This window comes from Dipodomys ordii, unplaced genomic scaffold (genome assembly GCF_000151885.1).
Source record: "Dipodomys ordii isolate 6190 unplaced genomic scaffold, Dord_2.0 Scaffold25, whole genome shotgun sequence".
Taxonomy (NCBI): Eukaryota; Metazoa; Chordata; class Mammalia; order Rodentia; family Heteromyidae; genus Dipodomys; species Dipodomys ordii.
The window spans coordinates 14,176,182-14,204,148 of NW_012267241.1; positions in this window are offsets into that span (position 1 = coordinate 14,176,182).

The window sequence follows — 27,967 nt, forward strand, 5'->3', positions numbered from 1 at the left end:
TTTCATCAGCAATCATGTCCTTTAGAGAACATTTTATTTCCCTGGTATTTGATGAAAATGAATGAAGGCTGCCTCTTAGAAAAGGTGAAAACTCCCCTGAAAGCTAATTCTGAATAAAATAATGTCAAAGAAGAAAAAGTAAATGAGAACTCAATGTTTTATGAAAATATCTAGCTTTCATAAAATATATGAAGTCCATACATATATATCAATACAAAATTTAAGTTATCAAATATACACAAATATAGTAAATAAGTTTTAATAAAAAGCTTATTCTACCATTACATGTCCATGTATCTTCAATACCATCATTTGAGAAAAAAACCACAGAATTTGTATCTATATAATGAATGGAATGTAATGAACAACATAATAGATCAAATGTCACTTAAAATGTCACCAAGTTAGACACATATGTCAATTCTGTTTTGTTATGTAATTTACCTAATCAGGAATTTTGTCCTCAAATACATTTAATACTTGAATATCTGGTACATCTTATAGAATTAATAAAATGTCATTGTCTGAGTGGGGTGTGTAGAATTAATAAAAATGTCATTGTCTGAATGGGGTGGGGGTGGTCTATGCCTCTAATCCTAGCTACTCAGGCAAAAGTGAAGATCATTTACAGGTTGGCCTGAAGAAAAATTAATAAATTCAATGTTAGTCATGTGTTGGTGAACCTAGTTACAAATATAAGGGGAAAAAAGGGAGAAGAACTAGAAATGTGGCTCAAGTAGCAAAGTAGTTTCCTAGCAAGTGTGAAGCCCTAAGATCAAATCAAAGTAGGATTCTGCCACAATTGTATTGCTATTAATAATTACTTTGGTGTAAACAATGACTAAAATTTTCAGTATTTAATTGTGCTAATTTTACTAATTGAAACATCATATAGCAGGCTTTACTTTTTACATGTAGCTTGGATTGACTATGAAATGTCCTGAGCAGTCTCATGTATTGAAGTCCTGGCCCCAGCTGGTAGCTCTACTCTGGGGGAATGTGGAAACTTTGGCAGATGTGACCTAACTAGAAAAATAATGTGAGAGAAGTGAATGTTTACTTTTAGTTTGACAATTTTACCATGGTTTCTCTTTACATAAAGAAAATATATCTTATTGTGGCCTCATGTCTTCCTCAAAATTATAAGGAATAAAACAAATGGACTTCTCCAAGAAAAGACTGTGTCATACTGCCTTTTTCACCCTAATTTGTTTCTGTCTAGATTCTAAGTGTTGGTTTCTGTAGTTGTGTGCATGGCATCATTCTTTTTCTATGATGAAAGAGGCTATTAGATTTTGAAGAAAAAAATAAAATATCATTGTTGGAGCAGACAAACAAACAAAAGAAAGAAAAAAATAGGTCAAATGGAGGGGGAAATTGTAAAGACTACTCTTTTCCTAGACCTTTGCCTTGCTTTCTGTTTCCTGTCTGGCAAGAGGTAAGCGGCCTTCTCTTCCATGTGCTCTTGTTCTAAAGATATTCTTTCTTTCAGCTGAGAATCAGTAGAACCAAAATATGGATTAAAATCTCTGAAACCGTGAGCTTCCTCAGAGAAGCATAAATCACTTTAAAATATTGCCTATGTACATATTTGATTAAGAATTTCTTTAATTTATTAATTTGTTAGTTAATATATGAATTCCAGGTGTTTGAATTCAAGGTCTTAATACAATTTACCACTGGAGTCATATTGTCAGTCATTTTGCCTTTTAGTTGCTTTTCAGCTAAAGACTCATATTAACCTAGCCTTGGACCTAAATCTTGATCCTCCTGTCTCTAATTTCTGAGTAGCTGGGATTACAATGAGGCACTACCATACTTTACAGTTCCTTAAATGTGATCTTTGTCAATAGGTGTTTGTACACTGAGGAACTATATCTGTAAGTATGGACTGAACCCTGTGATTTACTTCTAAGGAATTTCCTAACATATAAGTGGTATGATAATACTTCTGATCATATATCAATCGTCCTTGCATCTTGAGATTCTCTTGTTCCCTCTGATGAATCCAGAAGTTGTGTTTTGGGATGTCCTATAGAAAGGCCCAGTGGCATAGATCTCCATCAATACCAGCAAATCAAAGCCCATGTAATTGTAACCCCTCTGTACAGTATTTTCACAATAAAAAATAAAAATAAGAGATATGAATCCACTCCACAATTTCTGGGAAATTTGGAAGTGAATTCTATTGTCATACAAGCTTGAGATCACATTGTATATTTAAAACATAATCACAGCTTTATGAGAAACATTTAAAAAGAAGTGTATATGGATTTTTGGTCCATAAAACCTGTGAAATAACATATTTAAGGTATTTAAACAACTATATTGGCAAGAATTTTTATCCAGCAAGGGGTATCTAATAAGATAGCTAATAAAAATAGTGGTTTATTTTAGGAAAATAATACTGTCATATTTTATTAGTTACATTCAGTTATATATATCCAGTGAGCCCTAGTCCACTGGAATAGTACATTGTTGCACAATTTTCCAAATGAGAAAAAATTTGATGTAATAGCTCTACTATTGTTTCTCTATCTAAATTTCTTCTTATTTACACAATCATGTCACTAAAGTTACTTCTAGTTTCAGAGTTATTTTCAGCATATACGTGTATAATTTTAATTTGTATCATATCTCTCTCTCTTTCTCTCTCTCTCTTAACATGACTGTTCACTGCTAAAGGGATCAGAAGACTAGAGGAGAAGGTTGTTCTCAGGAAGGAATGCAAGAGAACAACCCTAAGGACTTACTTGAGTGGCTGATTATTGGTCAATGTGGGTTTTTCAATGTTGTAGACAGGAAGAATTGGAGGCTAAAGTTTTCATGTGCCTTATGGAAATTTTTCCTTCCTTCAGCATCTTTCACACATATTTATTTTGGGCTTATCTATTTTTAAATTTTATTTAACATCAATTCCTAAACTTTATGTAGGAAGATGTTTAAGATGTCAGAATAAAAATAAAAGTGTGAAGTACACATTCACACCCTTACATTTTCAAGTTTAATAAGCACATGATTTAAACAGGGAGACAAGTAGAAAAATCTTAAAAAGTGAATGTGAAATGAGAGATAGTATCTATTCTGTTTGACTTTTGTATTTTATCTGTGCCAAAGAATGAGAAACAATTGACTTCATTTTAAAATTCAGACCTTAAGAAGCATTTCTTGCCATAGGATGCATGGATCATTTGACATTCCTATAAGAGAATTCTTCTATAGAATGCTTATTTCAAAAATTCAGTTTTGTGATGTGATTGTAGTAGATTAAAGATGACTGCTACTTTTTCCATCTACAGGTACCAGGAAAATTCACCTCCCTCTGAGTCAAGTCTAGAATAATTAATTAGGTTGGCAGGTGGAATCTGAAGGGATATTATGGGATTTGCTAAGCAGATACTTAACTTCCTCCCAGACTCTTGCAATATACATGCTAATGCCAGCAACAATGTAGGAAGCCAGAAACTGTAGACCAACATAGGGAGAATCCACATGTCAACCAACAGTATGTGCTGAGTCTGGCCTTGTATTTATCCCCCCAGATATGCACTAAAACACACTGAACTATGAACACTAGCCTCATGCTTTTCCATCATTATTGACTTCATGAAAAGCAGAAATATAACTCACACAAAGTTTCTGCTAATTCTTGATGAACTCTGGTATAAAGGTAGCAAAGCTAATAACAATTCTAACTGAAAACATTATTATATTTACTTTATTTCAACCAAAATGTCCAAAGTGTAAAAATAGTTTGCAGTATTAACTAGAAGTGAGGATTTATATGACATAAAATATATTTGGAGATTTAGAGAAACCATAGAGAAAAAATGAAATACAATATGAAAATACTCATATTATGACCATATTATGTGCCTATACACATGCCCATGCACATATTTATGTATGTGTTTGTACAGTATATATATATATATGCATATATAATGTTATTCATGTCTACAAATTCAGAGTATATTTAGACATAGAAGTTCAGAGGTAAAGAAGATTTATTTTTTTACAAAGCATTAGAAGAAAGATTCTGATATTTTTCATTGAAAATTTCTGAAGATCATAGCAGATTTTTTTTTTGGTCCGGTCGTGGGGCCTAAACTCTGGGCCTGGGCGCTGTCCCCAAGCTCTTCAGCTCAATGCTAGCGCTCTACCCCTTGAGCCACAGCGTCACTTCCGGCTTTTTTCTTTTTGCTTATGTGGTACTGAGGAATCGAACCCAGGGCCTCAGGCACGCAAGGCAAGCACTCTATCACTGAGCCACCTTTCCAGCCCCAGACCATAGCAGATTTAACCAGCTCAAAAACATTAACTTAATATTGAAGATGCATGCTTCTATAGCATATATGTTAAAATAGAAATAAGTACTTTCTCTACTCTGAAAGAGAAACAAAACAAGTACATATCATTGTTATTAATATTAAACAATATAACCGATAGTTTACTTTCCAAAGTCTGTTTGTAAAATTTTTATTAGCTTTAAGTAGTTGTCCAAAGGAGTCACAATTTAACAAAATAGTTTTGAATACACTGTATCTTGATCAATATCATCTTTTTCCACATTTTTCTTTGTAAGAGCTTACTAGTTAACAAAGGCATGTTTGTGTTTAGAATTTACACTTAAAATAGAAGTAGTCAACTGAAAAATTTCTATCAGTGATTCTTTCAATAATGACCCATAATTATGAATTTCAAATAAATTTTTAAAAATCACAAAAGCATGTCAAAATTTTAAAATGATGCATAGAAACTGGCCATTGCCTTAATTACAACTCTTTCTTTTTCTTTCTTTTTTTTCAGTAGTGGGGCTTGAACTCTGGTCCTGGATGCTGGCCTTCAGCTCTTCAGCTCAAGGCTAGCGCTCTACCACTTGAGCCACAGCACCACTTCCAGTTTTCTGGTGGTTAATTGTAGATAAGATCTCATGGATTTTCCTGCCTAGGCTGCCTTTGAACCTTGGTTCTCAGATCTCAGCCTCCTGATTACCTAGTATTACATGCATGGGCCACAAGCACCCAGCTTTCTTTTCTTTATTAAAGTTTATTATTTATTTACTTTGCTAGTTCTGAACTCAGTCCTTCAATTCAGGGCCTGGGCACTGTCCTTGAGCTTATTTTGCTCAAGTCTAACACTCTACTACTTAAGCCCCAGCACCACTTCCAGCTTTTTCTGTTTATGTGGTATTGAGGAAGTGAACCCAGGTCTTCATACATGCAAGGCAAGCACTCTACCACTAAGCTATATTCCCCACCAATTACAACTCTTTCTGTAGGTAACCACAGTTATATTTTTATTTGCCAAGTCTTTTTAAAAAAATTCTTCCAAATCTCCAATGTAGAGCTTATTCAACTTATGTACAGCTTATACAGTTTTTTATGATTTATTTTCATTAGGATATGATAAAATGTATAATATCTTTTGACATTTTGTAATAGCATTTAACATAGCTGAGTATCTTTTATAAGAGATAATCATTCTACACACCTCTCTCTTTCCATCTCATTTCTTTTTCCTCAAAAACTCTTAGCTTCTGAATCCTACTATCCAAATTGCACACAATCTTATTCTCCTTACTCAGAAAAACTGCATTTTAATACAAAGTGCTTATTAAATCTTGGCAAAAATATTTTCAATAATATAGTGTACTATTTAATAACTTTGTAAAAATGAGTCAGATTAAAAAGCTAAGGTTTGAATACATTTAAATTGTTTCAAAGGACATGATCACATCACTATTCAAAAACATACTTATTAATGATGCAATTATTCAAATCATCCCCTTTGAACTCTAACACTGAGTTGCTCCATGATGTGTTTGACATATGCTTTTGTGGCAGAGTCATATTGAGAAAAATAGTAAAAGAGATTTTACATGGAAAAAAATTGTTCAGTACAGCTTGTTAAAAATACGGTGTCTCCTCAGTATCAGAGGCTGACACATCTTGGCGTGATACCTTCTCTCTACTTGTGTGGATCAGCATGAAGTCTCTACAGAGGAAATCTATAACGACATAATGTTCCCTAAATACCACCAAAAAGGTAATTTTAAAGTTAAGGAGGAAATAGATCCTTTTTTTGTTTTGACTAGGAAAAACAATGAAATACGTTTAAATATTTATCTTTTGATTTTTAATAATAGATTAGATATCTTTGTAGAAGCAGCTAGTAGATTTTACAGAATTTGTCCAACAAGAGATACTTTTGTTCCTCTCCAATATAATGAATTGCTTCTAGGGGACATTCCTTCATCCATCTGTAAAGAGAGAGATTCTGCTTGCTCCTTCTGTCTGAGAGTAGCATTTAAGGCTAGATTCTATACAAGTGTTAATAACCACATTTTAGAAGCAAATGTATATATGGGAAAATTGTTGATGCCTTAAAAACTAAAGGTGTGATTCCATTGTCAAATTGTTAGTCTGGAGTCTGTATAAAATTAATGTCTTCTTGGAGAACTTAATATGTTTGATTTCTTATCTACTTTCTGTAAAAATGAGTTGCGATTTCCTTTCTGGTATCTATTTCATAGCAAATCTTTCCTAAGTGCTGTTACATTCTCATGTGTTTTTACATGTTCCATTTTAAAAAAGGAACTTGTACATTTAAATTTAGTGAGTGAAACTTCAGTTTGTGACAATAACACAAACTAGATGGTATGTCTTGAAAACATGCTCAATGAAAGCACCAAAATAGGGCTGAAGTATGGTGGCTCAGACATAAAATTCCAGCTATACTAGAGAAGCTATCTAAACAATGAGTAAATAAAAAATAGGCCTGAGCATAGCTCATGGCACAGCATCTGTCTAGCAGATGTAGGGTCCTGTAGGTCCTGAATTAAAACCGCATTACTGCTAGAGGTTAAAAAGAAAAAATGAGAATATATATTACTAAAGTAACATTGTTGTAAGAGGAATTACATAGTTTACAAAGGCTTCAGAAGGACAAAGAGAAACTTAACCCTGCAACCTGTGACTAAAACTACAAAGCCTAAAAGTTCTTAAGCAGATATTAAATATAGAAATAAAGGAAAGATGACCTGTAATATCCAGAAGAAAGTAAATAATATCTTTTAAGCCATAAGCAAACAATAAAATCCTGTAATTTTATATAGATTGAAGTTTGTTACCGAGAAAAATGAATACAGACATTTTCAGAGGGATAAAATTCAAATCTCAATCTTAAGCAAGAGTGTAGCAGAAAGGAAGCTGAATTCTGAACTATAAAGGAGAAATATGCTCAAAGCTGAATTCTGAACTATAAGGGAGAAATATCCTCAAAGCAACTTGTAATATGTAAGGGGGAAAAGTATCAGGAGCTAGTGGTTCACACCTGTAATCTTAGGTACTCAGGAGGCTGAAATCTGAGGATCACAGGTCAAAACCATCCTTACAGGAAAGTCTATGAGACTCTTATATCCAATTAATCACCAAAAAGCTGGTAGTGGATCTATGGCTCAAGTTACCACTTGGGAGTAGCAGTGCCAAAGCCCTGAGTTCAGCCTCAAAATCAGCCCACAGGCACATAGGCACACACTATATACACACACACACACACACACACACACACACACACATATATATACATATACACTAATTGCATACACCATATATCATATGTAAATTGTTATTTTTAAATCAGCACTATACATAAAATATATTTATATGTTAATATGTATATAACTATATATAATATATTTAACATTTATTAAAAACAATAATAAATTAATTGAAATGTGAACATAAATTCTAAGTTCATAAGAGATAGTCTCCCACACACCACAAAGAAGTCTCATGAGTTGTCTGGGAATCTTCACCTGGATCATGTACACACATGCAATTTAACTTCCATACTCAGATTGTAAAGTGATAGGTTACAATGAATATCATCATTCAAATGCAGCTTAAAATGTGTTTGCACAAAACTTTCAGTACCTGTAGAAGAAAATTTTATATAAAACAAGTATTAAAATATTTCTCTCAAGTTTTAAAATCTATCTCCCAAACTTGCACATAGTGCCACTTTGAAACAATAATGCCTTCAATTTTCATGTCAAACCTTTTGAGAAATTGTCCTGAGTACTGATGGCTCATACCTGTAATCCAAGCTACTCAAAAGGCTGAGATCTGGGGATCTCTGCTCAAAGCTTGCCTACAAGACAACTCAATTAACTACCAGAAGGCCAGAAGTGGTGGTAAAATGCTAGTTTTGATGAAAAATAAAGACAAGCAAGTGCTCAGGTTTCTCAGTTCTAGCCCCAGTACCAGATCCAGATTTAAAAAAAATACAATAAACTGATCATCTTATTTAACCACCTCTTATGGAAAGCAGTTGTTACTTGTTCTTGCTTGTTTCTTGTTACTATGCTTGCTTTTGTGTTTTTTTATTAACTCAGAACTTTCAACATGGTAGAAAAAGCACACACATTTCCAGGTCCCTTTTGTTGTTGTTCATGGGTCTTGAACTCTGGGCCTGAGTGCTGTCCTTCAGCTCTTCAGCTCAAGGCTAGCACTCTACCACTTGAGCCACGGTGCCACTTCCAAGTTCCTGAGTGGTTTCTTGGAGATAAGAGTCTCACAGACTTTCCTGCTCAGGCTGGCATTGAACTTCCATCCTCAGATCTCAGCCTCCTGAGTAGCTAGGATTACAGGCGTGAGCCACCAATGCCTGGGCCTTTTTTTTTTGTTTTTTTGTTTTGCAGTAGGCTCTTACTAAATCACTTTGCCTAAACTGCAAACTGAGCTGGAGATATGAACTCTGTCTCCTGAGTAGCTGGGATTATAGACTTCCACTACTGTGCCTTGTTTTTATACAACTAATTAAGGAGGGGGGAGGGGTACATGCTGATATTAAGGATTGAACTCAAGGCCTCCTGCTCTTCTTTAGCTTTATTACTCACAACTGGTGTTCTGCTACTTGAGTCATGTCCTCTGCCAAACATTTTGCAGTTTGATGATTCATTGGAGAATTAGTCTTGCAGACATTTCTGACTGGCTTCAAACTACTATTTCCCATGTCTCAGTGCCTCAGTAGCTTCAATTATAGGTATAAGCCACTGACAGTGAGATTTACCCAATTAATTTTGTGGAAGGTATATAGAGGAATTGTGCTACTCCAATTATCCAACTTAGTATTTGGGTTTGTTTTTGTTTGTTTGTTTTTTGGTTGGTCGTGGGCCTGAACTCTGGGCCTGGGCACTGTCCCTCAGCCCTTTAGCTCAAGACTAGCTCTCTACCACTTGAGACATGGTGCCATAGTCTGGATTTTTCCACTGAGCTTTCCCAGACTTACTATTTGTTTTTGATCAGTGTTACGATAAGGCATTTATACTAGAATGTAATCAATGTGCTTTCTCCTTCACTGACAAAATTTTGCTTTTGAAAACAATGTCAACTAAACTAGATGTAGTTTAGTAGTTAATTTATATTCTAGCTCAGGTTCATTATTTCTTTATGATATGGTGAGGAAAAGTTCAAGAAACAATGGGAGACAAGAAAAAAGGAAGGGGGAGAAAGAAAGAAAAACAATCAAATAAAATGGGCAAAACACATCAACAAGGAAATGGGAAAGGGAAGAAATGTGATTTGTATGTAATAATGTTTAATCTCACCAGCAATAAGAGAATTTCAAGTTAAAACTACCATAAGAAATCACTTCACACTCGAAGATTGGCAACATTTACATCTGACAATGACATGTTTTGACAAGGATATGGAACAAATATATATTTATAACCTTCTAGTGGGAATTTAAATGGATACAACCAATTTGAAGGATAATTTGACAGCATCTAGATAAATTGAAAATGCATATATACTCACACCCAGCAATTTTTCTCTAGGAGGTAATCACATGTGTGTACACAGGAGGATGTGCTCACAGAATTGCTCATAATAATGAAAACTTGCAAGAACTAAACTTTCTACAGAGTGAAATAAGATCTATCATACTTATCCAATAGCTATGATGTGGGTGTATATTAGAAAATACATTACAAGGTGAATTTTTCTCAGAAATATATTTTAACAAAAATAGGCATTTTGCAAAAATAACCTAAAGTTTAATATTTAAGGAAACTAACAAATTAGGTGATAAAATAAATTAGCTACTTAAGAAGTAAAACATTAGATTCAGTAACAGGTGGAAATATTTAAGAATTAAGCAAAAGACTACTTAGCAAAGTTTCAATTAAATTGAAATATAATTTCTTTTTTTTTTTAGTGTGAGAATACCATACAGAGGAGTTACAATTACATGGGCAAGATAACGAGTACATTTCTTATCAAGCATTGTTGCCTCCTCATTGTCTTAAATGATAGAACTGCAAGTATATAAGTGATTATATTTTTAATTGATCTGAAATTTTTCACATTAATATATATATATATATATATATGGCCATTGATTATTACAAAACTACATATGCAGATTTCACTCTATCCAAGAAAACTGAGGAATTGATAATATTCTAATTAGGAAAATGTTGGTATAAAAGGGTAATGAAGGTCAGCAAGAGCTCTTGCTAACTTCACTATACTAGTAATAGGAACTATTATTCCAGCCAGAGTAATTGTAATAAAGGTTGACTTCACAACAGGACAGAATCTGTTATGAACTAAATCTACTAAGGACAGAATATGTTAACAACTGAATCAGGAAAAGAAATGAAACAAGTTTGAGATAAATTTGGAGTATAAACCTTTAACCTCAACTTTAGCCTCATTTATTCAGCCTTAAAAATAATCTTCATACATCTATAAGTCTCTTTTACAAAATACCACTGAAAATTTCTAAAAAGTATTAGTATCTAGAACTCTATGTGTGTTCATTCATATATCATTACGTGTTTACAGAATTTCCTGAGTTGTGTCTTACTAACTTTAAATCAACAATGGTTATAGAACTTTTATTTCAGGTTTCAGAGAAAAAAAATTAAAACGATGTTCAAATATCCTTTGATGCATGTATAAATGTACTTTTGATTTATATTTCAATGAGATGATGCTTAATAGACTAATTCCCACTACAGGAAATAGTGTCTAAATCAGAAAATAAACAAGGAAATAAATCTGATCTTGTATGTGCACACACTTTAGGTACATTCAATTTGTTAATTGGGTTTGTTTTCTTTAATATAAAATAAATCCTCATTGAGATGAAGCAAGTAATTTATTATTCCAGTAAGCACAATTATAGGTTGTACTAGCTCATTTGGACTGCTATAACAGCTCATCTCAGACTGAGTAATTCCCAAACAACAGAAATGTATTTCCCAGTTCCAGAGAAAGAGAAGTAGATTCATAAGACACCACTGGCATCTAACAAGGATCTACTTCTGTACAAATGGCCTTCCCCTCTGAATTTTCTCATGGGCAAAAGGTTTAACTCTCCGTACAGACACTAAAGCCATTCATGAAATAATGACCCAATCACCTCATGAAGGCCTTACACCTAATGTACTGGAGATGATGCTTCAACAAATGAATTTCAACACACAGATGATAACACACAAAAATAAGAAGAAAATATTATAACCACCCCACTTGTCTGCATCCCTAATACATGTACAGTACAATTGTACCTTCTAAATATATAAATACTTGCTGCCATTAATCATTACATTTAGCAGTTCTTAGCTTTTATATTTGCCAATAATATTCTACACCACATACACATACACTCTCAGACCAATAAACTGGTATTGTAATACCAATATGCTGAGCAGCAAATCACACCTACTGGTTCATTTTACTTGTCTATACTTTGATCAATGTGTTAAGGCAGTCATTTTTTCTTTCAATTCATTTCATAGTTCACATTATCACTCTTGAATGATAACTACTGGATAAAACTCAGAATGTCTGAAATATACTCCATGTACTCATTTCTGATTTGTTTGATGGAAGCTTTATATTGTCTATTAGAGATAGAACCTATTTACCTAGAAACTATAAAGTAATTCAGCTGAAAATATGGCAGATGATGAATATTTAATACCTTTGGAGGGTCAAGAACAAAGTTCTTCCTGTTAAAATGAATCTCCTACAAACATGCCCAATCCACACTCATTTGCTCTACTATTTACTTAGAAGACTTTATAATAATGTATATCCTACTCCTGCCTTGTATCATCTATTTTGGGTTAATTTTGTAAACAAAAATTTAAGCCAGGTGTGGGTGGCTCACATCTGTAATTCTAGCTACCTATAAGAGGGTGAGATCTGAGGATTGCAGTTCAAAGCCAATCATAGCAAGAAAGTCCATGAGACTCTTATCTCCAATAAACCACTAGAAAACCTGAAGTGGTGCTGTGCCTCAAGACTTAGAGCACTAACCTTGAGTTGAAGAGCTGAGGGACAGCACCGAGGCCCAGAATTCAACCCCCATAGTAGAAAAAAATAACTTTGTTGTATGTATTTTTCTGTTAGCTGTCATAAATATTATGTGATACAGAACACAATGCATTTAACACATCTGAATCACAAAACATCTACACTGCCTAGTTCACAGTATCCAAATCAAGATCTTACATTAAACACTAACTTATTGGTTACTGATCTCTATTATTCCTGCATGATTCACTATATTAGGAAAAGATGAAATGAAAGTAGGCTATTTTTAAATTTTATTTTCTTGTAGAGAGGTTACAATTACATCAGTAAGGTAATGACTACATTTCTTGTTCAGCATTGTTACCTCTCCTTTGTTTTTTTCCTATTATCCCTTCTCTCTCTCACCACTCTCACACCTCCCCCACAAAGGTGTAAAGTTGATTTCCAACATAGTGTCTTGTGAGTATCATTGTTGCAATGGGTCATCCTATGTCCTTGTTTCAGCATTTTGTTATTCCCTCTCCACTTCCAAAATTAGATAAATACCAAAATTAGATGCAATGTAACAATCAAATACAGTAACAAAAGGGATAAACTATAGGAGGAAGAGCATACAAAAGAAATAAAAAGCTGGGTGCTGGTGGCTCACGCCTGTAATCCTAGCTACTGACGAGGCTGAGATCTGAGGATCGTGGTTCAAAGCCAACCCGGGCAGGAGAGACCGTGAGACTCCTATCTCCAATAAACCACCAGAAAACCAGAAGTGGCACTGTAGCTCAAGTGGTAGAGTGTTAGCCTTGAGCTGAAGAGCTGAGGGACAGCGGCCAGGCCCAGAGTTCAAGCCCCACCACCGACCAAAAAAAAAAAAAAAAAAGAAAGAAAGAAAAATATCACATAATACATTAAAAACAACAACAACAACAAAAACCCTTGTATTCATATCTTGGGTTCATTTCTCTTAGCATCATCTTATATGGACCTTTTCTTTCTCATTTGAGAAAATTATCCTAGACGTATTCTAATTATTGCAAATAAGAGAAACCATGGGAACTATATTTCTTTGGATCTGGCTTCCTTAACTTAATATGATTTTTTCCAAGTCCTTCCATTACCAAATAAATGAGGCAGTGTCATTCTTTCTGATAGGAGCATGGAATTCCATTATATATATTATATATATAATCATATTTCCTTGATCCATTCATGTACTGAGGGGCATCTGGGTTGGTTCCATATCTTAGCTATGGTGAATAATGCTGCTTTAAACTTAGTTGTGCTGGTACCTTTAGCATGGCCTTATTAGTGATCATTGCGGTAAATGTCAAAAAGGGAGATGTCTGGGTCATAAGGGAGCTCTATTTGTTGTCTTTTGAGGAACATCCATATTGCTTTCCAGAGGGGTTGAACAGGTTTATACTCCCATCAACAGTGCAGTAGGGTTCCCTTTTGTCCACATTCCCTCCAGCATGTGTTGTTATTAGATTTCTTGATTATACCCATTCTAACTGGGATGAGGTGGTATCTCAATTTTGCTTTGATTTGCATTTCTTTTATGGCCAGAGAAGTTGAGACTTTCTTCATGTGTCTATTGGCCATTATTATTTCTTCTTCAGAGGAGTCTTTCTTTAACTCTTTAGACCACTTATTAATGGGGTGGTTGTCTCTTTGAGGATTTGTTGTTGGGGGATTTATATTTTTGAGTTCTAAGTGTAACTTAGATAGGAGGGCCTTGTGTGTTGTTTGGCTAGTGAGGATCATCTCCCAATCAGTGGGTTTTCTACTGATCTGACTAGCTATGTCATTTGCCATGCAGAAGCTCTGCAGTTTCATGCAATCCCATTTATCCAACCGTTCTTTGATTTGTTATGTTTCTGAGTTTTTTTAAAGAAAATTTTGGCCTGTGCCAAGGAGCCCTGGAATTTCTCCGGTTCCATCAGAGTGTTTACTTTGACTTCGAGGTCTTTGATCCATTGGGAGTTGATTCTGGTGCAGGGTAATATACAAGGATCTACCTTCAATTTTCTACAGGTGTTTAGCCAATTTTGCCAGCACTATTTACTGAAAGACTGTCTTTCTACCATTCTATTTTTTAGCTCCCTTCTCAAAGATTAGGTGGCTATAGGTCTGTGGGTTCATTTCTGGGTCTTCAGTTCTGTTCCATTTTTCCTCAGGTCTGATCTTGTGCCAGTACCAAGCTGTTTTGATTACTATGGCTTTGTAGTTTGAAGTTTGGTATTGATATTTCTCCAGCACTGTTCTTTCTGATAAGGATTGTTTTTGCTATCCAGGTCTTTTATTGTTCTATATTAATTTTTGGATTGCTTCTTCTATTTCATTGAAAAATAAGGTTGGGATCTTAATGGGTATTGCCCTAAATTTGTAGATAGCCTTTGACAGTATTGCGATTTTCTCAATATTAGTCCTCCCAATCCAGGATCGTGGGAGATTTCCCACTTCCTTAGTTCTCCTTTAATTTCTTTTTTCAAGTTTTTAAAGTTTCATCATAGAGATCCTTCACTTCTTTAGTCAAGTTAACTCCTAGGTATATATTTTTTTTCTGGGGCTATTACAAAAGGAGTTACTTTCTTGATTACAACTGTGCTCTACTCATTATTGGCATAGAGAAAAGATTTTTGAGATTTAATTTTATACCCTGCTACTTTGCCAAAGTTTTGAATCAGCTTGAGTAATTTGAAAGTGGAGTCCGTGGGATTTTTTAAATACAAGATCATGTCATCTGCAAAGAGGGAGAGTTTTACTTCATCTTTCCCTATTTTGATCCCTTTTATGTTTGCATCTTGTCTAATTGCTGTAGCTAGGCATTCTAATACTAAATTAAAAAGAAGTGGAGAGAGACATCCTTGTCTCATTCCTGAGTTAAGAGGAAATGGCTTTAGTTTTTCACCATTAAGTATAATTCTGGCTGTAGGCTTATCATATACAGCCTTTATTGTATTGAGGAATGTTCCATGGATTCTTAGCTTCTCCAGAGCTTTCATCATAAAGGGGTGTTGGATCTTGTCAAATGTTTTTTCTGAATCTATTGAGATAATCATGTTACTCTTGTTGATGTGATGAATTATATTAATTGATTTGAATATGTTGAACCAGCTTCACAACACTGAACTGAATCCTGTTTGATCATAGTGTTTAATTTTTCTGATGAATTGTTCAAGTCCATCAGCCAAAATTTGTTGAGAAGTATTGCATCGATTTTCCTCCAAGAAATAGGTCTATAGTTCTCTTTCTTTGATGCATCCCTGTCTGGTTTGGGGATGAGTGTTTAGATGTCTTAATAGAAAGAGTTTGGTAATAAACTTTCAATTTCAATTTCATTGAAGAATGAGGGTGTATTGGTGTGAATTCTGCTTTGAAGACTTTGTAGAATTCAGCTGTGAATCTGTCTGGTCCTTGGCTTTTCTTGGATGGGATGTCTATTATTTCTGTTTCTATTTACATGCTTGACATGGGTCATTTAAGTTGGTTTAAATCATATTGGTTTAATTTGGGCATATCAATAGTTGCTAGAAACTCTTCCATTTCTTCCAGATTCTCAAACTTATTCACATAAAGGCTTGAGAATTATTCTCTTATAATGTTCTGAATCTTAGTTGTTTCTGTGGTGATGTTGCCATTCCCATCACTGAGTTTGTTTATTTGGGTGTGTTCTATTCTTTTCCTGGTAAGATTTGCTAAGGGTCTGTCAATTTTTTTAAGTTTTTCGAAGAACTAGCTCTATTTTTGTTGATATTTTCTATGGATTTTATGAACTCTCATTTAATTTAATTATTTAATTTTAATTACTTTAATTCTGATTTAATTTTAATTATTTGTTTCCATCTACTGGAATGGAGTTTGGCTTGTTGCTCTTTTTCAAGGAGCTTCAGGTGCAACATTAAATTGATGGCTTGGGATCTCTCTAATTTGCTGGTGTAGGAACTCAGAGCTCTAAACTGCCTCTGAGTACTATATTTGATGTTTCCCAGAGGAGCTGGTAATTGTGTGTTAATTTTTGTTAAATATCATGAACATTTGAATTTTCTTTCTAATCTCTTCCCTGACCATCTGTTGGTTCAAAAGTGTGTTGTTCAGCTGTGCCTACTGGAATATAATTATCTGCTTCTCTGTTTGGAGCTATTTCTTAGCTTTATCATGCTTTTGTTGGTTTTCTATGTGTAGGACATCTTTAAATATCTTTTTTATGGCTATGGAGATGTAGGTTTTGATTTTTCTTTGCTGTGGAAGGTTTTTATTTGTCTCTCTGTTATGAAGGAGAGTTTAGCTGGGTACAGTCTTCTTGGTTGATAGTTGTCAGTAGGGCATGACATACATCATTTCAGGCTCTTCCTGTTTTCATGGTCTCTGTGGATAACTCTGTAGTTATTCTGATTGGTTTCCATTTATAGGTGATTGATCTTTTCTCATTGTCAGCGTTTAGGATATGTTCCTTGGTCTCTATAGTCTATTTGGGGTTCTAAAGGCTTCTTGTTATCAGAATGGGTGTATCTTCTTGTAAGTTTGGGAAGTTCTCTGCTAGGATTCTGTTAAATAAATCTCCTAGGCCTTTAGTTTTTGTCTCCAGGACCCCTTCTACACCCATTAGCCTTAAATTAGGCCTTCGGATGGTGTCTTCTATCTGTTGAATGGATATTTTTCTTGGATATATCTTGAGTATGTGTCTATTGTTTCTCTATAATGTCTAGACTATCTTCTATCCCAAAGCTTCGATCTTCTGAATGATATAACCTACTGTCAAGACTTTCTACTTTATATTTTATTTCCTTTGTTTCTAATTGGTTTGACTTAATGGCTTCAATTTATTTGTTGAAGCTTTGTTTTAGATCTTATACAGACTTCTTTACCAATTGATGTGGTTTTCAGTGTTTACTATCAAATCCCTTAGTTGAGTGGTGATAGTTTCACTGGACTCCCTTTCTTTCTGTTGGAAGTCATTCACCTTTCCGTTTGTGGATTCCTAATGTTGTCTGTTTGTGGATTTCATGGATTCCTCTATTAATATTTGGTCATTCCCATCATGCTTATGAAATTCCTCTATTAGTCTTTGATTAGTCTCATCAAGCTCACACAATACTTGTATTAATCTTTGGTTATTCACATCACCCTCACAGGATTCCTTTATTAATCTTTGGTTATTCCTATCATGCTCATGCAATTCCTCTATTACTCTTTGATTAGCTTAAATACATCTTTGGTTAGCCTCATGATATTCAAACATGGCCTTATCACACTCATATGCAGCCCTTTGCTGGCTTTCAGTCTTTTCATTCAGCATGTTTACCAGTAGTGTTTGTAGACCCTTTTGAGAATTCTCCTTTGGATTATTCATTAACTGCTCTGTTGTCAAATTATGTGGGAGTTGAGGTACCTGAACTCACCATTTTCCTGGGTTTTTATGGTTGTTCTGTGAACTTGGGTATGGAAGCAAAACCAATTCCATGCTAGAACACTATCCCTAGGAAAGCATCAACCCGGAACCCTGTTGTTGCACAGATTTTTTGACAAAGTCAAAATCAATCAATAAAGACACAATCTAGTTCAACAATAAATATCTAGGGATCAATAGATGATGAAAATCAAAGAAGGGGCCAGGGAGCAGAAATTAGTAGGTATAGAAAGATTTGTGAGAAAATCAGACTAGAGGAATGTAGGGAGGGAAAGGGAGAAAGGCTCGATAACTAAGACCTAAATTCAGAGATAAGAACAAGAAAGAATGGAGAAGAAAAAGTAAAAAAAAAGAAAAATAATTAAAAAGTTCAAAAATAAAAACCCTAAAATATTATATAAGTATAAAGAAATAATACCACGATTAAAAGAACTAAGGTTGAGAGATTGTGAATTAAGAAATCAATGTCTAAGTTAAGTATGCTCACAATAAAGGATAAGGCCTAATATTCAAAGATGGGTATGTATCTGGAGGTGAATAGAACAGCAATAAGTAAAGTAAAAAAGAAGAAAGGACCAAACGGGTAAAGAAAAAAAACACAAAATAAAAATAATGAAAAGTAGAAAAAATATTAAAAATAATAGGAAAAAATAATTCTTTGATTTATTTGTGGAATCTTGTGTCTCCCTTGTGTCCACATCCAGTCTCTTGGTGGAATCTCTGATTTGCTTGTGGTGTTAGGTTTTCCTGTGGCTTAGTTGGTTTCTTACATCAGTCTGTTTTAGCAGGCATGAGGAAGCCCTGCCTTACCGCATGGGAACTTTGTGGCCCTCTGCCCAGGCTAGTTCATTGGGAGGGCAATCTGCTTTGAGTGTCACACAAGAGGGAGATGGCTGCGCTCTCTAGCTTGGAGTCACTGTGAGGGTGCTTGAATTTGGGTAGGGTTTAGGCCTTTCAGTAATCAGCAGCTTTTGCCTAGGTGCTAGCTTCTGAGACACTCTTGTGGCCCAGCCTGGAGCCATTCTCAAGTTTTGTTGTTTTTTTTTTTTTGCTTTTGTTTTTTATTGTGAAAATACCATAGAGGGGTTACAATTTCATGAGCAAGGTACATTTCTTATCAAGCATTGTTGCCTCCTCCTTTGTTTTCCATTCCCAAACCTTTCCATCTCCCCTCCTCGGTCCACCCTGTCCCCTTTTTCCCTCCTCCTCCCAAAAGTTGTAAAGTTCATTTTTCGACATGCCTTATCCAGTTTCAAGTTGTTTTTCTTTTAATTTCCTGAAGGTAGGAGAGCAGCCTTTGGTGCAAAGGGTCCAGTGCCTATGGTTCTGTTTACCCAGTGAAGAAAGTTGCCCCACCCTGGGCAGAGCTCCCCTCTCTTGGAGCAGGCAACTTTCCCCTGGATGGAGCTGAGTCTTGCTTGTCAGGTTCCTTTGACCTCGAAAATTACTCCCAGTGTCTGTTTTTAAGGCCTGAGTTATCTGCTAGCTGTTTCCCATCTTTGTCAGTATCAAAGATGGTGCTCTTTTCCGGTGGGGAAGGGTCTACCTTCCAAATGCTGTTCTGTCAGAAGGAAGTAAGGATGTCTTGTGGGGTACTTATACCTTTCCCTTGGTTTCAGGCCATGTGCTGTCTCTGTCCTTCTGTGGTCAGAAGGATGAAGATTTCTGCTCCTTTTTAGTTTGCACTGGTTGTGAGTAGAAGGTGCTCTGACCCCGTCTCTGGTGCCTTTGGCCCAGGCTCTGTCTGTTGATATGGTGAAAGGGAAAGCCACTGCCACCACCTTTGCTGCAGCCACTGTTGCCCCTGTTGCCAACTCTGCTACCACCCAGGCTGCCAGCAAGTACTCGAGAATCTGTTTCCTTAAACAAACTGCCTCAATGTTTCTTCTCTGGCCAAACTCTCTGTACTATGATGGCACACTAGCCTTGGACTTTTCACTGGAATACTTCTCTCTTTGAGAGATCTTGTTTAGCCCCCCAGCTGCTCGCACCCCATCTTCTGCTCCTCGTGGCTATTTTGTTGTTGTTGTTGTTACAAAATCATAATTTTCTTTTCAGGTAGTAGGAGAAAATAAGACTATTTAAACTTTCATTTCTCAACATGATTTGCATTTAGATTAAAGTTGTTCATGGGATAATACATTTGGAAATAAATCACAATTACAAATATTTGACTTTCTCTAATAGTTTGTCAATCATATTTATAGATGACAATCTATTTCTAGTTGATATAATTCACAATATTGTACTTACAGTATCTACCACATTGAGTTCTCTGTCTTAACGTTTCAGCAGCCCTATATAGTGGGGACAATTATTTTTCTCATATTCCACAAGGGATCTTTGAAGTCTAGAGATATTAAATAATTTGTTCTGGGTTACATATATAAAAAGCAGTATATTGAGTATAATTATTAAAGGTATGTGATTCAAACTAATGATAAAATCAAGTTACTATGTTACTAATAACGCATTCTGGGGTCATGCTCAGTCCCAAGTTCCCTTATATCTATTTACTAAGAACATCTCCCAGTTTCCAGAACACTGAGAAATACATTTTCTATAAAGAATCTAAATCTATGGAATTTTGTTTTAGCACCCTGAACAGATTAAGGATGCACACTCGCGTGCACGCACGTGCGCGCGCACACACACACACACACACACACACATAGCAGAAACTTTAACTAAAACATAACTGTCTCTGTAAACACCAATGATCATCGTGAAACCATCTGTTCTTTCTCCCCATGAGAACATAAGTAGAAATATTATCTCATTTGGTTGCTCCTTACCAAACTCTCAAACACACATTGTCTCCAACTTGACCTTGTATAAATTTAGAAATCAAATTCCCAATGTAGAATTTTACTTATCATGTGATAGTATGGACAAAACTCAGTTTCATCAAGCATTTAGTTTTCAGATCTAATGAGCTTGCTTTACCCGTGCTGATACAAAATATTGCTCATGAGATAATTTAAGGTGTTTCTTTGTGAGTACAAATTAAAATACATTGAATGCAATGTATTCTGATGGTAAAACTAAAACCCCGAGTAACTTATAACATAACTATAAATCTTAAGTTTTTTTGTTTTTATTTTTGATCATTTTACTTTTTAGGTTCCTCTCATACACAAAAAATTAGAAAGCAAGGCTGGGGATATAGCTCAGTGTTATAGAACTTGTCTACAATGTGCAAAATCTTAGGTTCAACTTTATATACTGAACATAAAAAGGATTAGAATTCACATAGTGAATACTGTGTCCACAAAATGCAATCTAATAGCTAACAAAAAGTGGGGGGGGGAGTGAGAAATGGAAATGAATGTAAGATTAAAAATGTATTCATGATACTAAGTCTACATGAAGAATTGGGATATATAATTTCAAGCATGAATTCTAAAGTTAAAAATGTAGCTGAAAGAATGAAATAAAATTATACACCTGTCAAAATTAAGTGGTGGTAAGAAAGAAGTAGGAAGACAATATAAAAATAGTGAATTCCTTGTCTTATGAATTCAGAATAAAAGTAAGTTTATATTACTTTTACCATACAGTGGTGAGCCATGAAAATATAACAATAGAAACAATTAAAACGTGATTTTAGTGAGACAACCTGAAGTCTGAAGAAAAACAAATGTACTTTATTACTGCTTGAATACTTTCCCTGATGTGTGGCTTAAAATAATGTATGTATAATTAATGACATGGTATTTTCTAATACTGTTTAAAAACTAGGACAGCTTTTGTTAGCAGTAAGCACCTCATGAGAATTTACAATCTAAAAACATCAGTATCTTTGGTACACATGTTCCTGTATTCAGACTGATAATAGAACTCATTTATACTCAAAGATGTTATTGTCAAAGGATACATTTTGTGGTTAACTCACCCTGATGGACCCATTGGGCCATATTTGGCACAAAAGTCTTCTTCTGGCATAATATTAAGGTTTCAATATGATAGAGAAAACAATTAGCTATTCTCAACTAAAACAAAGGAAAAGCTAAGATTATCCTTCACTTATTTCTGAAATATACATATACATATATATTCACATACATATACTACATATATATTCTTATGTACACTTATGTATATTTATACATACATACATACATATATGCATATATATATATATCTAAGTGGGTTATTTGATAATCCCTGACTGTAAGGTACTTCAATTTCTGTGTTAAATGGTGGGTTCTACTCAGACCTGAATGTAGGATTCTTGTCACTAATATAACAAAGCATTAAATTTGATAATTGTATGTTTTTATGTAAAATAGTTTCTGCTTTAAAATGTTTCTAGTTTAGTAACCTACCAATTTGTTTATTTCACAATAAAAATCTTTACTTAATCTAATAGTAGTAAAATCTCAAAATAGAAAATGTGGTAAGTCAAAAATTCATTTTTTGGTCATCTCCAAATCAAAGCTTTATTGGGTATCAAAATACTACAGGAATATATTAACAATGTGCTGGCATATATATATATATATATATATATATATAATAGGACTTCATAGAATCAGACTTATGATTCAAAATACTGACTTTAGAAAGTGAAGCATGCCAGGCTTACATACAACATATCCAATGTACTCTTTTCAAAATATTCATCACCAATTAAGACAAAGATTGCACAGAAAGTTAATTTTTGAACTTTAAAGTGGTAGGTCAGGTTTCAGAAATGACACAAAATTGATATATGGTAAAGCACATAGAATACATATTTCTGTAGTAATTTGGGTTAAATCTTAACCAGATTACATTTAGTTAAAGTCAAGTCCTATATCATGTTTTAAGATGTTCAGAGTCTGTTGTGTATTATCCACTTTGGTTCCCATAATTCACAGTGAATAAAATTATTTTTTATATTGCAGAATCTTTTCTAATTACTGAATTCCATTGATTAGCTTATTTTGTGAACCACTATTACATTTAAATCTACTTTTATTAATATCTTAATTTTACATTCCTTTTTTTCTTTATCAGTAAGTTTGTTGGAACAAGGTAGAATTCCATGTTTTGTTCGTATCTTTATTGAGCACTGTCCTTCTGTTGCACATGCACACAAGCCTCATAAATGGCTCCAAGAAATGAAAAACCATATTTAGAGGATAAAGTAGATTTTTATTGTAAGTTTTTTCACTTCCACTCCTTGTAATATACCCATGGTAAACATATGGTTACCATTGAATAGTTAAAACAAGTAATCATTAACATACAGACAAGGAATTTGTCTTATGCTCTATCAATAAATGAATAAATCAATGGATTGTGCAATATCATAACCTATCATGTCACAAAGATATAAGAATGATCTGCAGCTCATGTTAAACCAAAGTAGCAACACAGACTAATGTATTCCATTTATATTTCTTTTAAAAACAGAAGAACTGATGTGTGTCTTGTGAAATCAGAGTAGTCATGATTACAAGAGAAGACTTGGAGATTCTGAGGTTGGGATAGTTTTGAGATTCAAAATCAGAGTGAGGTTTACACTGGCTGTATTTATTTTGTAAAACTTCATAGCATATTTGCAATATTTTACATAAAATCAAATATAAATAAGCACATAGACAAAGCATATATATATATATATATATATATATACAACATAGAAAAGACAAGTTTTCTTTTATGTTTATATTTATCTGGCTTATCTAAGATTCTGTGTTCGAAAGCTAATATAAGAAAATATCTTTGTATTAATTTGAAGTGAGAAATTCATGAAATATCTTATTACATTGGGGATACTGTAATTAATAAGGTAAAATAAAACTTATATAAATAGATACCTGTTGAAATGAATCACCACTGATAATATTTGCTTCAAGAATACAATGAAATTAGGATTTGTCTTTTCCATAGAAATTTGGCTTGAATTTCTGCCTTCAAAATTATGAATTACTTTTGTATTGAGCTATTTTAATTCATGGGGTTTATAGACCTATAAAACTATTTCATTAAGCTGGGCGCTGGTGGCTCACGCCTGTAATCGTAGCTACTCAGGAGGCTGAGATCTGAGGATAGCAGTTCAAAGCCAGCCCAGGCAGGAAAGTTTGTGAGACTCTTATCTCCAATAAAAAACACTAGAAAACTGGAAGTGTCGCTGTGGCTCAAGCAGTAGAGTGCTGGACTTGAGCTGAAGAGCCACAAGGACAGAACCCAAGCCCAGAGTTCAAGCCCCACGATCGACCAAAAAATAAAAAACATTTATTTCATCATATGAACACAATGTTTATTAAATAAGGGCATAAACTTAAAAAGTAAATATACATTTGATTTTTGGAAAAAAGACAAACCCATTAGAAGATCCTATGTTTTAATATGTGAGCAAAATATTAAATTTTGGTTTGCAATAACTCTAGGCACCAGTTAAAGGATAGTCTGCCAATCTAATCTGATCTACTTAAACACTTAATGTTATTATTCTGTACCCTCATAGTCTTTGGAGTCATGATGACTTTGTTCCAAACATCTAAACTCAAATCTGAGTTTAGGTATGCTTTCAATGAATGCATCCTATCAAGAGACAGCATATGACATTATTAATTGGAACATTTATTTGAAATTGCTCATCATGCATCAACAGAATGTCTACAGAAGTATAACTAATACTGCTGAAATTTTATTTTCAATCAGAATATCAATATAAGCTGTTAGTAATTTTTCAAAAGGTGCCACCAACGTAGTAAGATAACCAAGCAGGTGCTATTAATTTTTTTAAAACGGTGTTTGGTTTTTTTAATTTCACCTCCTCTTATTCTTTTTCTGTGACCCAATAATATAGGCCTATTAATCAGCAATGATAACTGTGGGTTATCATCATGGCTGACAGAAATAATTTTCATTTGCACTAATATTCAAATGTTGACAGTAGAGTCTCCCCCTTCTGTTTTCATTCAGCTTTATTTGTAGAACATTGGTAGGTGTTACTGAAAGCTGACCATATTTTTATTAGGAGAACACAAAGATCATCTATCAGTGCCAAATGCAGAAGTTGATACCATAAATCATGCATCGTTTAACACTTGCACATCATACAGAAAAATCAATTATTACAATATTTATTTTAAACTGCCTGGGTTGTATCCACAAAAGTAAGACATCCATCTTTATCAGTTACATACCTTTAATACCTAACATTGTTTACTGAAAATTGTACACCACAGCCAGCTATTCTCTGAATTCTGAGAAAGTAATCATTTTTAATTTCATTTAGACATTTCTCAATTTATCTTCGTCACTCTTTTCCTTTGAATTCAATAAGTTCTTGCTTTATGAATCCAGTCTGTAAACCCTTGCTGAACAAATTGTAATAACTGCAAACTGCTGTCTCATTACTAAAAGCTGTGGGGAAAAGATTGGATGGAATGAACTTTTGGAATCTCTACAGATTGTTGGTTTCTTTGTCAGTCTTAGTTTTTTTAAAAAAAAGAAACAGGAAGGAAAGAAAAAAAACATTTATAAATAAAGACTAAAAACTAGTGACCACATTACCAATTGGATTCCCTTAATCTACTTAGGACTCCCTTAGTTTTCCTCTTTTTGTAGAAAGTTTGAACTGTGGGGCAAGAAATTGTTCACTTTGTTGTTAATAATATCTGGAAATAGATATAATCACCTTAAGTGGTATGGGAATAGTGGCTGTGAATAACTTAGATAGCTAAAGGGAAGACTAACAAGAGAAGTATCATTCCTATGGAATATTCAAAGTATCTTTATTGATAGTGTAGAATTAAATTTGCTTCCTAAGTCAAGGAGGAGGATGGCGATGAGTTTGCAGGTAGCCATGGGATGAAAGTGAACAACCATGGATTTTTTAATTAAATAACGAAATAATTCAATATAGAGAAGTGAAAAGAAATAATTACATTGAAAATAAGATTAAAACACTCTAAAGGAAACAAACACTATTGTGGTATTATTGAAACATGCTCTTTTAGTTTCTGACTATTAAATGTATTGAACAACATTTTCTAAATTCCCTACAATCTATTTTGTTCTTTTCCCAATTTTTTAGGAAATATATCATTCTAAAGCATATTAAGACAGAACACTCTGGATTCAACTGCAATTCATTATTGAAATGGTTCTATTATTATGGTTCTATTACCTGTTAGGAAATAACAAAGTATTTATTGAACAAAATCAGTGATTCTCTCAAGATAGATGAATTTGTTGCATTGTGTCATAATCCAAAGTGTAAGTCATCTTCTGCTAGCATATCTGGAGGCCCTATCTCTTCTCTTTCTATGACAATGTAATGCAAACCCAGGGGCCAATCTCAGACAAAAATAAACTCCCCTATGGAAGTGAGGAGAAGATGAAGAAATTAGAAACGTGTGAGAAAAACAAAAAAGATCAACTTAAAAGCCTTAACATGAACCAAAAGGTGCTCCAAAAAGTCCAGAACAATTGGCAAAAACATTTATATCCCAATTAAGACATATGTCTCTCATTGGCAAAGGCCAAGTCAGCACAACAAGCAGGAGAAATATGTGATTAATTACAGAACTATAGAGTTTAGTAGCTGGTTAAAAGTAAGATATTGAATACGATCAGAAAATTGTTAGGGAGATGCAGATACAGGGATACTAGAATTCTGAATAGCCAGGGCAACTACCAGAACACAAGATAGAAATTCCCTCTGAGTGCTCAAGGGAATATTTTTACCATATAATTCTATTCACACCCAAATTATCAATCACCTATGAAGAAAGAACACAACTGTTTTAAAACATGGAAGTCCTCAAAATATAAAACTGATTCATAAGAAACTCTTCAAAAGTGAATTGTAAAAACAACACCTTTTCCCTGACAAACCCATTAAACCAAGAATGAATAACTAGAACACAACGAAACAAAACACTGTGTCTAAAGATGCAAACATAAAGGGGATCTAAATAGGGAAAGAAGAAGTAAAAATCTCCCTCTTTGCAGATGACATGATCTTGTAATTAAAGAATCCCATGGACTCCATTCCCAAATTACTCAAGCTGATTCAAAACGTTGGCAAAGTAGCAGGGTATAAAATTAATCCCCCAAAATCAATGGCTTGTCTGTATGCCAACAATGAGAAAAGTGTGGATGAAATTAGGAAAGCAACTCCATTCGTAATAGCCCCACAAAAAATAAAATACCTACAAATTAACTTAACCAAAGAAGTGTAGGACCTCTATGATGAAAACTTTAAAAACCTGAAAAAGGAAATCAAAACAGAACTTAGAAAGTGGCAAAAACTCCCATGCTCCTGGATTAGAAGGATCAACATCGTGAAAATGGCAGTACTTCCCAAGGCTATCTAAAAATTTAATGCTATACTTATCAATATTCCAACCTCATTCTTCAAGGAAATAGAAGAGGTAATGCAAAAATTCATATGGAACAATTAAAGACCCCGAATAATAAAAATGATCCTCAACAGAAAGAACAGTGCTGGAGGAACATCAATACCAAATTTCAATCTCTACAACAAAGCCATAGTAATCAAAACAGCTTGGTACTGGCACAAGAACAGATCTCAGGACCAATGGAATAGAATTGAAATGAACCTACAGATCTAAAGCCATTTAATCTTAGATAAGGGAGCTAAAAAAAATAGAATGGAAGAAAGCCTCTTCAATAAATGCTGCTGGCAAAATTGGTTAACTACTTGTAGAAAACTAAAGCTAGATCCTTATATATCACCGTGCACCAGAATCAACTCCAAATGGATCAACGACCTGGGAGACACTCTGAAATTCTTATAGGACACTATAGGAGAAACCCTAGGTCTCCTTGGCACAGGCCAAAACATTCTTAATAGAGACCCAGAAACACAACACATCAAAGAAAGGTTGGGCAAATGGGGTTGAATAAAATTGCAGAGCTTCTGCATGGCAAAGGACATAGGTAGCAAGATCAATAGACAGCCCACAGATTGGGAGAAGATCTTCACTAGCCATACAATGGACAAGGGTCTCATATCTAAAATACACCTGGAACTCAAAAAATTAAATCCCTCAACAACAATTCCTCAAAGAAACAACTGCCCAATAAATAAGTGGGCTAAAGACTTAAAGAGAAACTTCTCTGAAGAGGAAAGAAGGATGGCCAATAGGCACATGAAGAAATGCTCAACCACCCTAGCCATAAAACAAAAAATGCAAATCAAAACAACATTGAGATACCACCTCACTCCAGTTAGAATGGCTATAATCAAGACCTCTAATAA